The sequence below is a fragment of the Trachypithecus francoisi genome, unplaced genomic scaffold, assembly GCF_009764315.1.
Source record: "Trachypithecus francoisi isolate TF-2019V2 unplaced genomic scaffold, Tfra_2.0 Lachesis_group20, whole genome shotgun sequence".
Taxonomy (NCBI): domain Eukaryota; kingdom Metazoa; phylum Chordata; class Mammalia; order Primates; family Cercopithecidae; genus Trachypithecus; species Trachypithecus francoisi.
The window spans coordinates 51,763,932-51,776,770 of NW_022681466.1; the positions used below are offsets into that span (position 1 = coordinate 51,763,932).

Genomic DNA, 12,839 nt, shown 5'->3' on the forward strand with positions numbered 1-12,839 from the left:
GATCTCGGCTCACTGCAACCTCCACTTCCTGGGTTTAAGCAATTCTTCTGCCTCCGCCTCCCGAGTAGCTGAGACTATAGGCGCGTGCCACCACACACGACTGATTTTTGTATTTTTAGTAGAGATGGGTTTCACCATATTGGCCAGGCTGGTCTCGATCTCCTGACCTCATGATCTGCCCGCCTTGGCCTCCCAAAGCGCTGGGATTATAGGCGTGAGCCACTACTCCCGGCCCAGTCATGGGTTCTTAGTTTCTGTTTCTGATTGGGCCAGTAAAGCCCCTTCCTCATTCTTATTTTCCACTTATCACCAGAGACAGAAACTAAAAACCATGGCTTCAGGGTGTTAAAAGCCTAAAACTAAACAAAACAGAACAACATAACAACAAAATCAAATGGGTTGGACAAGCTTGCCAGATTTCCTCAGAATGCAGCACTCTTTTTTTGTTTGTTTTTTGAGACAGAGTCTTGCTCTGTCACCCAGGCTGGAGTGCAGTGGTGTGATCTCAGCTCACTGCAACCTCCGTCTCCCAGATTCCAGTGATCCTCCTGCCTCAGCCTCCGCAGCAGCTGGGACTACAGGTGCGCGCCACCACGCCCAGCAAATTTTTTGTATTTTTAGTAGAGACGGGGTTTCACCGTGTTTTGATTTCCTGACCTCGTGACCTGCCCGACTTGGCCTCCCAAAGTGCTGGGGTTACAGGCGTGAGTCACCGCGCCAGGCCGGAATGCAGCACTCTTTACTTGGAAATAATGCCAATGAACAGGCTTAGGTTGAAGGATTATAATAGTCATGTAAAATCGATAATGCCTATAGTCCCTACCTTTAGTGAGTACGTAGGCATGTTCCAAGTTTAGTCATAGCTCCTTGTAGTTTCTTTTTCTTTTTTTTTTTTTTCTTGAGACAGAGTCTCACTCAGTCGCCCAGGCTGGAGTGCAATGGCGCGTGACCTTGGCTCACTGCAACCTCCGCCTCCCAGGTTCAAGCGATTCAACTGCCTCAGCCTCCGGGGTAACTGGGACTACAGGCGCACGCCACCATGCCCGGCTAAATTGTTGTATTTTTAGTAGAGACGGAATTTCACTATGTTGCCCAGCCTGGTCTTGAACTCCTGACCTCGGGTGATCCACCCGTGTTGGTCTCCCAAAGTGCTGGGATTACAGGCATGAGCCACTGCGCCTGGCCTCCTTGAAGTTTCTTACAAGCAGAAACACTAACAAAGGACGATGCATTCCTCCTCCTGCTTTCTGAGGATGCCCTACTCTGTAACAGAGTAGTTTCCAATAAACTTGCTGCTTTCACCGTGCTCTGTGACTCCCTCTGAATTCTTTTCTACATGAAATCCAAGAACCTACTCTTGGAGTCTGGATTGGGACCCTCTTTTCTGGCAACAGGAACATATGCACTCAGGACAGAGCTCTCCCGGGTAAAAGGATTTGAATATTCTGAGTTCTCGAGCAAGTGGCTGACATACTGGTGGTGGTGAGAGATGTCTGGGGTGAATGTTCTAGAGGTAAAGGTCCTGGTGCTGGTGAGGCATGGGGATGCCAGTGTGGGGGGGGGTAGGGGGGTGGTGGAGATGAGAGGTTCAAAGAACAGCAGGGCAAGTGGAACTGATCATCCTATGGACATTGACTTCATGGAGCATGAAGCTAAGGCTTGGGGTTTGTGAACAAAAGTCTCTAGAAAATGAGCTGGAAGCAGAGTGACCAGTGGGTTTGTGAGGAACAATAACAAGGCGAGCATGAAGCTGTATCCTGGGTGCCACAAGGTTTAAAGGAAAATAAGCCAAATCATTTTCATGTTGAACTTGGCTTAAATTTTCTAATCATTTTCTATCCTCTGGGAATTCCTCTTATGAACATCATAGAAATGGCAGCTTAAAGAGTAATAAAATATTTATGATGTACAATGAATGTAGATATTTGCAGCTTTTCGTGTTTCATATAGTTCATCTTGTAAGAAAATTAAGGGTATGTTCAAAATGCAATTTTCGGCCAGGTGCGGTGGCTCACGCCTCAAATCCGAGCACTTTCGGAGGCCAAGGCAGGCGGATCACGAGGTCAAGAGATCGAGACCATCCTGGCTAACATGGTGAAACCCTGTCTCTACTAAAAATACAAAAAACTAGCCAGGCGTGGTGGCGGGCACTTGTAGTCCCAGCTACTCAGGAGGCTGAGCCAGGAGAATGGCGTGAACCTGGGAGGCAGAGCTTGGAGTGAGCCGAGATAGCACCACTGCACTCCAGCCTGGGCAACAGAGCAAGACTCCATCTCAAAAAAAAAAAAAAAATACAATTTTCATATTTTTCAATGGCTTCATGCTGGAGAATTGAAATAAAATGGAGTAGTACACTGTTTTTCCCATCTCATTTCATCTAAGAGAAAAGCACATCTGTAAGTCAGTACAAATCTTTTGATCAAGTATAAGGCGTTCTGAGAAAATGTCTTGTTATGACCAGAAAAAGTAAAAGCAAATAAAAATCAGCAATGTTCAAAAAGAGCAGCTTTGTTGGTCTTTTCCATCAAGTGGGTAAAGATTTGACAGCTCTAATGCTTGCTGCTGATAAATTGTAAAAGAGAATAGGGAGTACAATTAACTTGATTTGGATGGGGAAATTTGATTCAGTCTCATTTCCAGTGTTTGTGAATATTAACTCCAGTAGAAAAGTCCAGCCCCAGGAACAAAGCACCTTCTAGTTTCTCTCACATCCCTGGTGGCAATTCCAGCCTGCCCTCAGAGCTGCGGAAATTGCAATGAGACCGTAATGCAGTCACATTTGGCCTATGTGAGCAGGAATGTTGTAGCTTTGGCCAGGCTGTCAGCCAGATGTAACAAGACAAATTTAAACATAGTGTGCCTCTGCACAGCCCCACACCTGCCCAGACGCATCTAAACCTGGACCTGTCACATTTGGTTAATTCCAGAAGTCAGCTCTTCTCTCTTCTGTTACAGCTGAAGGTGCCCAAGAACAGAAAAAATGCAATTTCCCCTTTTTTTTTTTTTTTTGAGATAGGATCTCGCTCTTTTGCCCAGGCTGGAGTTCAGTGGCACAATCACAATCACAGCTCACTGCAGCCTCAAACTCCCCAGGCTCAAGTGATCCTCCCACCTCAGCCTCCCAAGCAGCCGAGATTACAAACACACACGACCATGCCTGGCTAATTTTGGTATTTTTTGTAGATACTGGGTCTTGCCATGTTGCCCAAGCTGGTCTCGAACTCCTGGGCTCAAGCGATTCTCCTGCCTTGGTCTCCCAAAGTGCTAGGATTACAGGTGCGAGTCACTGCGCCTGGCCTAATTTTCACTTTTAAACTCAAAATCATGGCTTTATTAACAAAATGAAAACTTTTTTGTTAATTTCAATGTATATGGCAGGGGGCAGGGTGGTGAAGCACATGTGATGACCTTGGACTGACTCTAAGAAACACCAAGAAATGGGATTGCAAGTATTTGGATTTCCTGGCAGGGCTGAGAGGTAGCCTCTCACCAGCCCTGCTTTAACAGTTTTATGCCTGTAAGAACGGGAATTTTTTTTCTTTTTCTTTTTTCTTGAGACAGAGTCACGCTCTGTCGCCCAGGCTGTAGTGCAGTGGCGTGATCTCGGCTCACTGTAGATATTTGCAGCTTTTCATGTTTCAGATATTTAAACTTGTAAGAACTGCACCCCCCGCGCCCCACCCCCCCACCCGGGTTCACACCATTCTCCTGCCTCAGCCTCCCGAGTAGCTGGGACCACAGGCGCCCGCCACCACACCTGGCTAATTTTTTGTGTTTTTAGTAGAGACGGGGTTTCAACGTGTTAGCCAGGATGGTCTTGATCTCCTGACCTTGTGATCCGCCTGCCTCAGCCTCCCAAAGTGCTGGGATTACAGGCGTGAGCCACCGCACCCGGCCAGGATTTTTTTTTTTTTCAATAAATACATGTTGATTTATTACAGGGATAAGATGGCTTCTTGGGGGATAAATTCAAGAGGAGTTGAGAATGTTTTATTCATTTACGATGTCCCTTTCCTGGAAGGGAGGATAGCAAGATGTAGGACAAGCTAAAATCACCCCCTATTTAAAAAAGAAAAAAATTCACCCCCAAGTAGTCCCGGGTAGGGGACAGAATAAAATATATATATATATCTGCAATGATTCCTAACTATTTTTGAATACAGAAACTTGGGAAGGGGTTTCTGTCGGTTTCATGAGAAAGGCACAACTTTCAGATAGTGTTGGGGAAGGGTATAAGGTCCTATGCAGGCTGGCCCCTTAGCCCACAGATGCCAAGATGATGTCTACTGGCAGCTCCTCCAAACTTCTGGATGTCAACTGCATTGTCACTGTGTCCAAAAGCAGCAGCCGAGAGTGCACTGGGATGTCATGACCACCCCAGAACACACCAGCCAGGAGCAACATGTGGATGTTCTTGTTATCCGGCACTTTGACCTCTCACAAGGGTTCATCCCCAAGAACTTCACAATATTACCCACAGCCTCTTCAAGTGTCTTGATGGCAGACAAGCTGAACGTTTCCTCCTTCTTAAATTCATCCCCTACCCCATCCCAGGCTGCTTCGAAGTTCAGTTTCTTGACTTCTGAATGTGATCAGCTACAGTAACTTCCAGATCTTCCAGCACATACTCATCCTCATAGCCTTCGTCATCCATCTCCCCAGTGGTGGGATCACAGTCCTTGACAGTGAGCTTCATCATGCAACTGAATGTGCAGGTTGTGGCATCTTCTTTGGGCAGTGCCACCAGTGTGTAGCAGGTCCCAGGCTGGTTGTAGGGCAGGCTCTGGGTAGGCACGTAACAGAGCACCTCATAGGCCTCAGTGGGCTCCATCTGCACTGTGACATTCTCCAAGGTCTGGTCATTGACTGTGTTTGTGCAGTCAAACTGAAACACCATGTGGTTGGTGAAGGTGTGTTTGGTGCAGCAGATGACATACCCCCGTCTCTGACTCGGTGAGGGCCATGGGCTCAGGCGAGGACTTGAAGAAGGGCCCAAGTCCCCGGAACTCTGGCATCACCGCCAACTGCTCCTGAAAGATCTCCTGCCTGGTAGCTGCCACTTTCTCGGGCTGTTTGACAGTTGTGATGGGAGTACTTTCTGTTCTCTGCTCTGCTGTGGGTGCCATGAGGCAGAGGTCATGACTTGAGGTCAAAAGGTTTTTCTGATGGTTCTAGAGTGTACTGCTGCAGAGCCCTCTCCAGACCAGGATGGACACAGTTAGACCATTTAGGATATAGCCTGCATTGAGGGCCTTCTGCTTCTGCTCCAGGACATTTAGGTAGAAGGTGGCTCGGTCCCTTACTTCATTGCCATCATCCATCACACAGCTCTTCAGCAACACCAAGATCCTGGGTAACATCTCTTCATTCTGGGCTCCAATCTTGGCCAGAGCACTCACAACACCTGCCCGGACCTCCTCATGCTCCAAGACCACTCAGTTATAGATGAAGTGGATGTACTTTGAGGGATTGGTGGTCTTGGACGCCTCCTGGCCCAGGAGATGTAGAATACGGGTGGCCAGCACTGTGAACTCACAGTCCTCGATGAACTCGCACAAATGTGACAGCCCTGTCTCCTTGCTCTCTCAGTTCTCCTCAATGATGCTGATGATGCAGTCCACGGTGGTGCACTCGTACTCAAAACCACCCTCTTCCCACAGCATGTTGAACAGGAAGTTCATGAGGATGGCATGTTTGTGAGGATACTTCTGACACAGGTCACTGATAGCCTGGACAACCACCACCTTGAATTCATCTAAGATCTCTGACATGAAGGAGAACTGCTTCATGAGGTGGTCAATGCTGCTTTCACTGCCCCTCTTAAGGAGGGTGATCATGGCCAGCATGGCACTGCTGCGGTTTGAGTCTGTGACCAGGTTCTCCAGATCCAGATTACAAGCTGTCACAGCTGACAGATGCTTCATGGCAACCTTACTGAGGGTGAGAACAGCAGCATAGTGGAGAGCAGCCTTGGGTGAGCTGCAGAAAAACTGGAGCACTGACACAGCAAGGGGCAGCTCTTTGGCACTGCAGCCTGGCAGATTGACAATGACCAAGGCGGCTTTGTACACCACCATCTTGTGCTTGTTTCTCAAGCAGCTGCCAATGAAGTCAAACAGTGGGCTGTCATGGCTGCCATCCTCCTCTTCCAGCTGCTTGTTGGCCACCCAGATCATCATGCAGTAGGCAAAGGGAGACTTAAGGCCGTGCCAGGTGACCTTGCTGATCATCTTATTGATGGCCAGGTGGTCATTCTTACACACATGGTACAGTAGCCCTAGTGCATAGTACTGGACCATGATCTTATCACTGGATGCCGCCTCCTGAGCCTCATTCACCCAGTGCTTGACCACGTCAAAGCTGCACTTCAGCAGGTGCAAGGAAGACATGAGGGCAGAGTTGGAGACACTGGGCACCTTGTCCACAATGGCTTGTTTCATGTAGCACTCAATAGCCTACAGCATGGTGCTATCAGTTATCTGGCAGAGGGCTCGCACGGCCAGGCCCTGGTCGTTGTCCTCTTTCCCAGTCATGTATTTTGTTAGGCTGCTGGTGACAATGATGACATCCTCTGCGATGCAAGACATCTCCTTGATGGTCAAGTAGCACATCCGATGGAATGTGGGATCATTGGACTGAAAGAGCTTGGTCATGGCAAAGAAGGCCTTGGTTGCTTCCGTGGTCCCAGGTGCTCCCCCTGGTTTATAGGATAAAGAATCTTGGTGAGGATGTGGACACATTTCCAAGGGTTGATGGGAGTTTCATTAAATACACTGGCCACCTGGAGTACGGCACTCTTCTCAAGGTGCTGGAATGGGTTGGAGCCTCCACCTGACTCCTCGTCCTTCTTGTCGAATTTCTTCAACATAGTGGAGTCGGTGGGGTGCAATGCAGCAACACAATGCTCAAGGGGCACGGCACAGAGTTTTTTTATTTGTTTGTTTGTTTGTTGTTTGAGACAGAGTCTTGCTCTGCTGCCCAGGCTGAAGTGCAGGGGTGCAATCAGCTCACTGCAACCTCCGCCACCCAGGTTCAAATGATTCTTGTCCCTCAGCCTTCCAAGTAGCTGGGATTTACAGGCATGCACCACCATGCCCGGCTGCCTGGCTAATTTTTGCATTTTTAGTAGAGACAGGGTTTCATCATGTTGGCCAGGCTGGTCTCAAACTCCTGGCCTCAAGTGATCAGCACGCCGCCTCCCAAAGTGCTGGGATTATAGGCATGAGCCACCGTGCCTGACCAAGAAGGAGATTTTCATTAGATACCAACAATAGGAGGCTGGCTTATTTTATGATGTCTAATATCCTTAATAAAATGTCAAATGTTTTTGAAACATGGTAGATACAATTAAAATCCCCTGTGAACCTCTCCTGAATCTCATTCCCTTGTCTTTTTCTGTATGTGTAACCATTTTTTAAATGTATTTATTCTTTTACTACATCTGTATGTATATACAAATAATATGTGAAATTTCACCTGTTAAGTAAAAAATGAAAATTAAAACATTTGAAGTACCAGATTGTGCAGTTCTTTCTGCAATTTGTCCTATCTTGTCTTTTTCAGATTTATCCATGTGGATTCCTATAGCTCCTGTTTATTCACTGTAAATTCTGTAAAGAAGTCTATTGTAGGTGTTGTTTTATATACTTTGCCCATCTTTCTATTGAGTCGTCTTTTTCATATTGAATTTGTTAAGGAAAAATAATTCAATGACACTTGTTAACACACAGTAAGGAAGACTTTATTCAGGACCACCTGGATGGGCATAGGGACCACTCGATGGGGTCTTGGAGTGGGTGAGAGAGAGAGATTGGGCTCAACTCTGAATACTGCCTGGGCAAGCGAGAGTTTATAACCAAGGAGCAGGGTGGCAGTCAGTGGGTGGAAAATTACTAAAAGGAAATATTACAGGTAATGAGAATTCTGGTTAACCGCACCTAACGGGACTCTTGCTAAAGACAGGCCAAGGTGACCCAACATTACCTGGGAGATGGTGCAGAGTGAGGAATGTGATCAGACATCCAGGTGATCAGAGCATAGAGGCCAGCAGCACTGGCTAAACTGACTTGACCGGGTTCTTTGCTAAAACTAGATTTACAAGGAAGCGCACAGATGAGCCCGGGACAAGGTTCAGGAGCCTGACTAAAGTTTGGTCAAGCGGAGAGCCTTTATCAAATTATAGGAGTTCTTTCTACTTTTCAACACTAATTCCTTCAGTCCACCAAAGTACTCTCTTCTAATCAACACCAACTTCCCAGATGAACCCAGTGGCATTTTAGGGTCTTTGCCTCCTCACCTCCCCCTCTGACTTTGTTGACATCGTGTGTGTAGGATGTGATGTGGACCTCCCTTCCCCTGACACTCCTGCCTTCACTCACTTTGATCCCCACCCCCTTATGGCATCTTCACGTCAGTTCTTCCCTGTTCCCCTTTCCGAGGTTCTCCCGAGGATTTCGTGGTCCACCCTCTGCCCTTTTCACTCTGTGGTCGCTCCCTTGCAGAACTCAGCGTTTATGGCTGCTTCAGTCCTCAGTTCTCCGTGGGCAGCTCCCAGTGTTTGTCCTGTGGCCTCTTCTAGGATCTACTCCGGTCCTTCCCACCTGCCTAGGGGATGACGTCGCTTGATAGTCCACCCAATGTAGAGAGAACTGTCTCACCTTTAATATATTGTCCCCTCCCCTTTCTCATTTCCCATAGCTCCTCTCCTCCCAGTGTTTTAAGTACAAGAGACTTTCCAGCAAGGAAGGACTAGTTTGAGAAACTTTAAATGGCACATATCAGTTTAACAGAAAAAAAAAATTTGCGGGAAAATCTACCCTGTGATCATGGCATTCCTGGATAATCAAGGAGCTGGATTCAGGAAGAATGGTACCTACTGGAGCAGGATTTTAGTGTCCAGAATGTGCCTTGTTTTTTAAATTTTTTTAATTTTAAAATATTTAATTGTCAAATGAAGATTGCATATATTCAAGGTGTACAACGTGATGATCAATATACATTGTATCATGATTACCAGAATCCAATTAAGGAACACACCCCTCACTTCCTTTGCTGCACCTGAGATCCAGAGCTGGTTCCTTTTGACTCAGTTTGCACCCTGTGACCGACATCTCCCCATTGCATCTCCTCTCCGTTTTTATTTCTTCCTTTGAATTGGCTTTGCTTGCATTCTCTTTTCTCTCTATTTTGTAATGACTTTTTTACCATTTAATCCGCAGAAGTATCTTTATTGTTTCTGTTTGTACCTGATTGCTGTGGGTTGAATTGTGTCCTCCCAAAAAGATACATGATGTTGCAGTCCTGATCCCCGTACCTATGAATCAGATCTTACTTGGAAATCAGGTCTTTGAGATGTAATCTAGTTAAGATGAGGTCTTGCTGAATTAATGTGGGCTCTAATCCAATGGCTAGTGTCCTTGTAAGATGAGGGGAACTTGGACAGAGACGCACAGAGATGAGAACACCCTATGAAGACATGCAGAAAGAAGGCCAGGCAAGGATGGAAGCAGAGATCAAAGACCAGGGAGCAAGCCTGGGCACACCAAGGGTTGCTAGCAGCCCAAGAAGCTGGAAGGGAGGCATGGAGCAGCCTCTCCCTTGGAGCCTCCAGAAGAACCAATCCTGCCGATGCCTTGATTTCAGACTTCTGGCTTCCAAACGGTGGGAGAAGAAATTTCTATTGTTTTAAGTCACCCAGTTTATGGGACTTTGTTGCTGCAGCCCTAGAAAACCAACGCAAGTGGGAGTTTATAGTCAAGGATGATCATTGAAATTGTTAAAGCAAAACAGTGACAGGCCGCGTGTGGCGGCTCACGCCTATAATCCCAGGACTTTGGGAGGCCGAGGCAGGCAGATTACCAAAGGTCAGGAGTTCGAGACCAGCCTGGACAACATGGTGAAACCCCATCTCTACTAAAAATACAAAAAATTAGCCAGGAGTGGTGGCATGCACCTGTAATCCCAGCTACTCAGGAGGCTGAGGCAGGAGAATCGCTTGAAACCAAGAGGTAGAGGTTGCAGTGAGCCGAGATCACACCACTGCACTCCAGCCTGGGTGACAGAGTGAGACTCTGAACAAACAAACAAACAAACAAACAAACCAGAGATAAAAGTCCCTCGGTGATTTTACCATCACAGCTTCTTGTCACCCCCACTTAAGGAAACCTCTTTAATAACTTGGATCACAGATTCCCGTCTCCTACCAGTGGTTGCTTAGCTTAAACTGTTTAGTTTACTATGATAAATAATGCTGTTAGCATCTGTTATATGTGTGTGTATCTGTGTCAGGTTAAACTTGTATTTGTAATGCTCGATTTTTTTAACCAAAAACAAATCTGACAAAATGTTAACCTCTGCTACATCTATGTGACAGATGTGTGGGTGTCTTATTTTCTGTAGGTTTCAGTATGTTTGAAATGTTTTGTAATCAAAACTGTGCTCAGAAATCAATCAACCAGAATAGGAAACTGTCCCAGTTTCCATCATACTGTGATGTTAATTTCTTCTGATATCATCTATCAGGTGACAACTGCCCAAAAAAACCTGTTATGACTATTTCTTTGTGTGTGTGTGTGTGTGTGTGTGTGTTTATATACATCTACCATAAAATGCACCACTTTAACCATTTTAATGGCATACCATGAAGTGGTTTTTGGTGTTGTCACAATAGTGAGCAACCACTGCCACTACCTAGTTCCACAGCATTTTCATTACCCCATAAAGAAGCTTTATACACACTACAGAGTCACTCCCTAGTCTCCCCTCCCCCAGACCCTGGCAACCACTAATCTGCTTTCTGTCGCTATGGATTTACCTATTCTGGGAATCTCATATAAATGGAATCATATTATATGTGGCTTTTTGTGACCAACTTAATTCTCTTAGCACATTTTTTAGCTTCATCCATGTTGTGGCATATATCAGCACTTCGTTCCTTTTTACTGTTGAGTAATATTCCATTGTATGAACACACCTTGTTTTACTTATATCTATCCATCGGTTCATGAGCATTTGGGTTTTTCCACCTTTTGGCTATCATGAAAAATGTGGCTATGAAATTTCACATGGAAATTTTTGTTCAGGCTGGGCATGGTGGCTCATGTCTGTAATCTCAGTACTCTGGGAGGCTGAGGCAGGAGGATTGCTTGAGCCCAGGAGTTTGAGACCAGTCCTGGCAATATAGCAAGATTTGTATCTACAAAAAAAAAAAAATTAATTGGCCAAGCATAGTGGCATCTGTCTGTAGTCCCAAGTACTTGGGAGACTGAGATGGAAGGATAGCTTAAGACTAGGAGGTCCCACCTGTAATCCCTGCACTTTGGGAGGCCAAGGTGGGCAGATCACCTGAGGTCGGGAGTTGGAGACCAACCTGACCAACATGGAGAAACCCCATCTCTACTAAAAACACAAAATTAGCCAGGAGTGGTGGTGCATGCCTGTAAACCCAAGCTACTTGGGGGCTGAGGCAGGAGAATCGCTTGAACCCGGGAAACAGAGGTTGTATCAAGCTGAGATTGAGCCATTGCACTCCAGCCTGGGCAACAAGAGCAAAACCCCATCTCAAAAAAAAAAAAAGAGAACACTAGAAGGTCAACGCTGCAGTGAACAGTGATCATGCCACTGTACTCCAGCCTGGTGGACAGAGCGAGATCCTATCTAAAAAAAAAAAAAATTAGTTTGGATACCTGTTTTCAATTCTCTTGGGTACATACCTACAAGTAGAATTGCTGGGACGTGTAACTATGCTTAACTTACTGGGGAAATGCCAAATCGATTTCCACAGTGGCTGCACCATTTTACATTCTCACCAGCAATGCATGAGAGTTCCAATTTCTCAACAACCTTGCCAACACTTGTTATTTCGCACTGTTTCAAAAAAATTATTATAGCCATCCTCGTGGGTGTGAAATGGTTCCTCATTGTGGTTTTGATTTGCATTTTCTCTAATGACTAATGATGTTGGGCATCTTTTCATGTGTTTCTTGGCCATTTGTATGCCTTGGAGAGATGTCTATTCAAGTATTATGACTCTTTCTTTCTTTTTTCTTTTTTTTTTTTTTGATGGAGTCTCACTCTGTTGCCCAGGCTGGAATGCAGTGGTGCAATCTTGGCTCACTGCAAACCCCGCCTCTCGGGTTCAAGTGATTCTCCTGCCTCAGCCTCCTGAGTAGCTGGGACTACAGGAGTGTGCCACCATGCCTGGCTAATTTTTGTATTTTTTAGTAGAGACGAGGTTTCACCATGTTGGCCAGGATGGTCTCAAGCTCCTAACCTCAGGTGATCCACTTGCCTCGGCCTCCCAAAATGCTGGGATTACAGGCATGAGCCACTGCGCCCAGCCATGACTGTTTCTTTGTGCAACATATAGTACTCTTTATCCTAAAAATATTTAAGTTTTAACTAAAGACATGGAAACTTTTTTTTTCACTTTTTTTTTTTTTTTTAAGACAGAGTCTCACTATGTTACCAACACTGGTCTTTAACCCCTGGCCTCAAACGATCCTCCTGCCTCAGCCTCCCAAGTAGCTGGGATTACAGGCATGATCCCCTGTGCCTGGGAATGAAATTGGTACTCTAGAAAGAATAGTTATATAGCAGTGTGCAAGGCACAGATGAATCGGGAAAGCAACTGAAAGGCAAGATGTTCATTAAGGTTTCAAACAAAAACTGCAGAACTCCCAGCATATAATGGTTCCATCCTAACTTCTACACTAATAGACGACTGAACTCTAGCATGGTTTCTAGAAGCATAAGGCCCTGTCTCTAGGATGACCCTAACCCCACTAATCAAAGCTTAGAGTGATGAGAGTTTGTTCTCTGCTCTAATTCTGTACCTTTTC

At 45.9% G+C, this 12,839-nt stretch overlaps 1 pseudogene across 1 annotated transcript; it reads right to left on the reverse strand.

Annotated features, from left to right (window-relative positions):
* Positions 1 to 3,901: 3,901 nt before the first annotated feature.
* On the reverse strand, positions 3,902 to 6,943 carry LOC117066409 (annotated as a pseudogene). Its single transcript, XR_004430326.1, has one exon. The product of XR_004430326.1 is annotated as a coatomer subunit gamma-1-like (transcript).
* Positions 6,944 to 12,839: the final 5,896 nt, after the last annotated feature.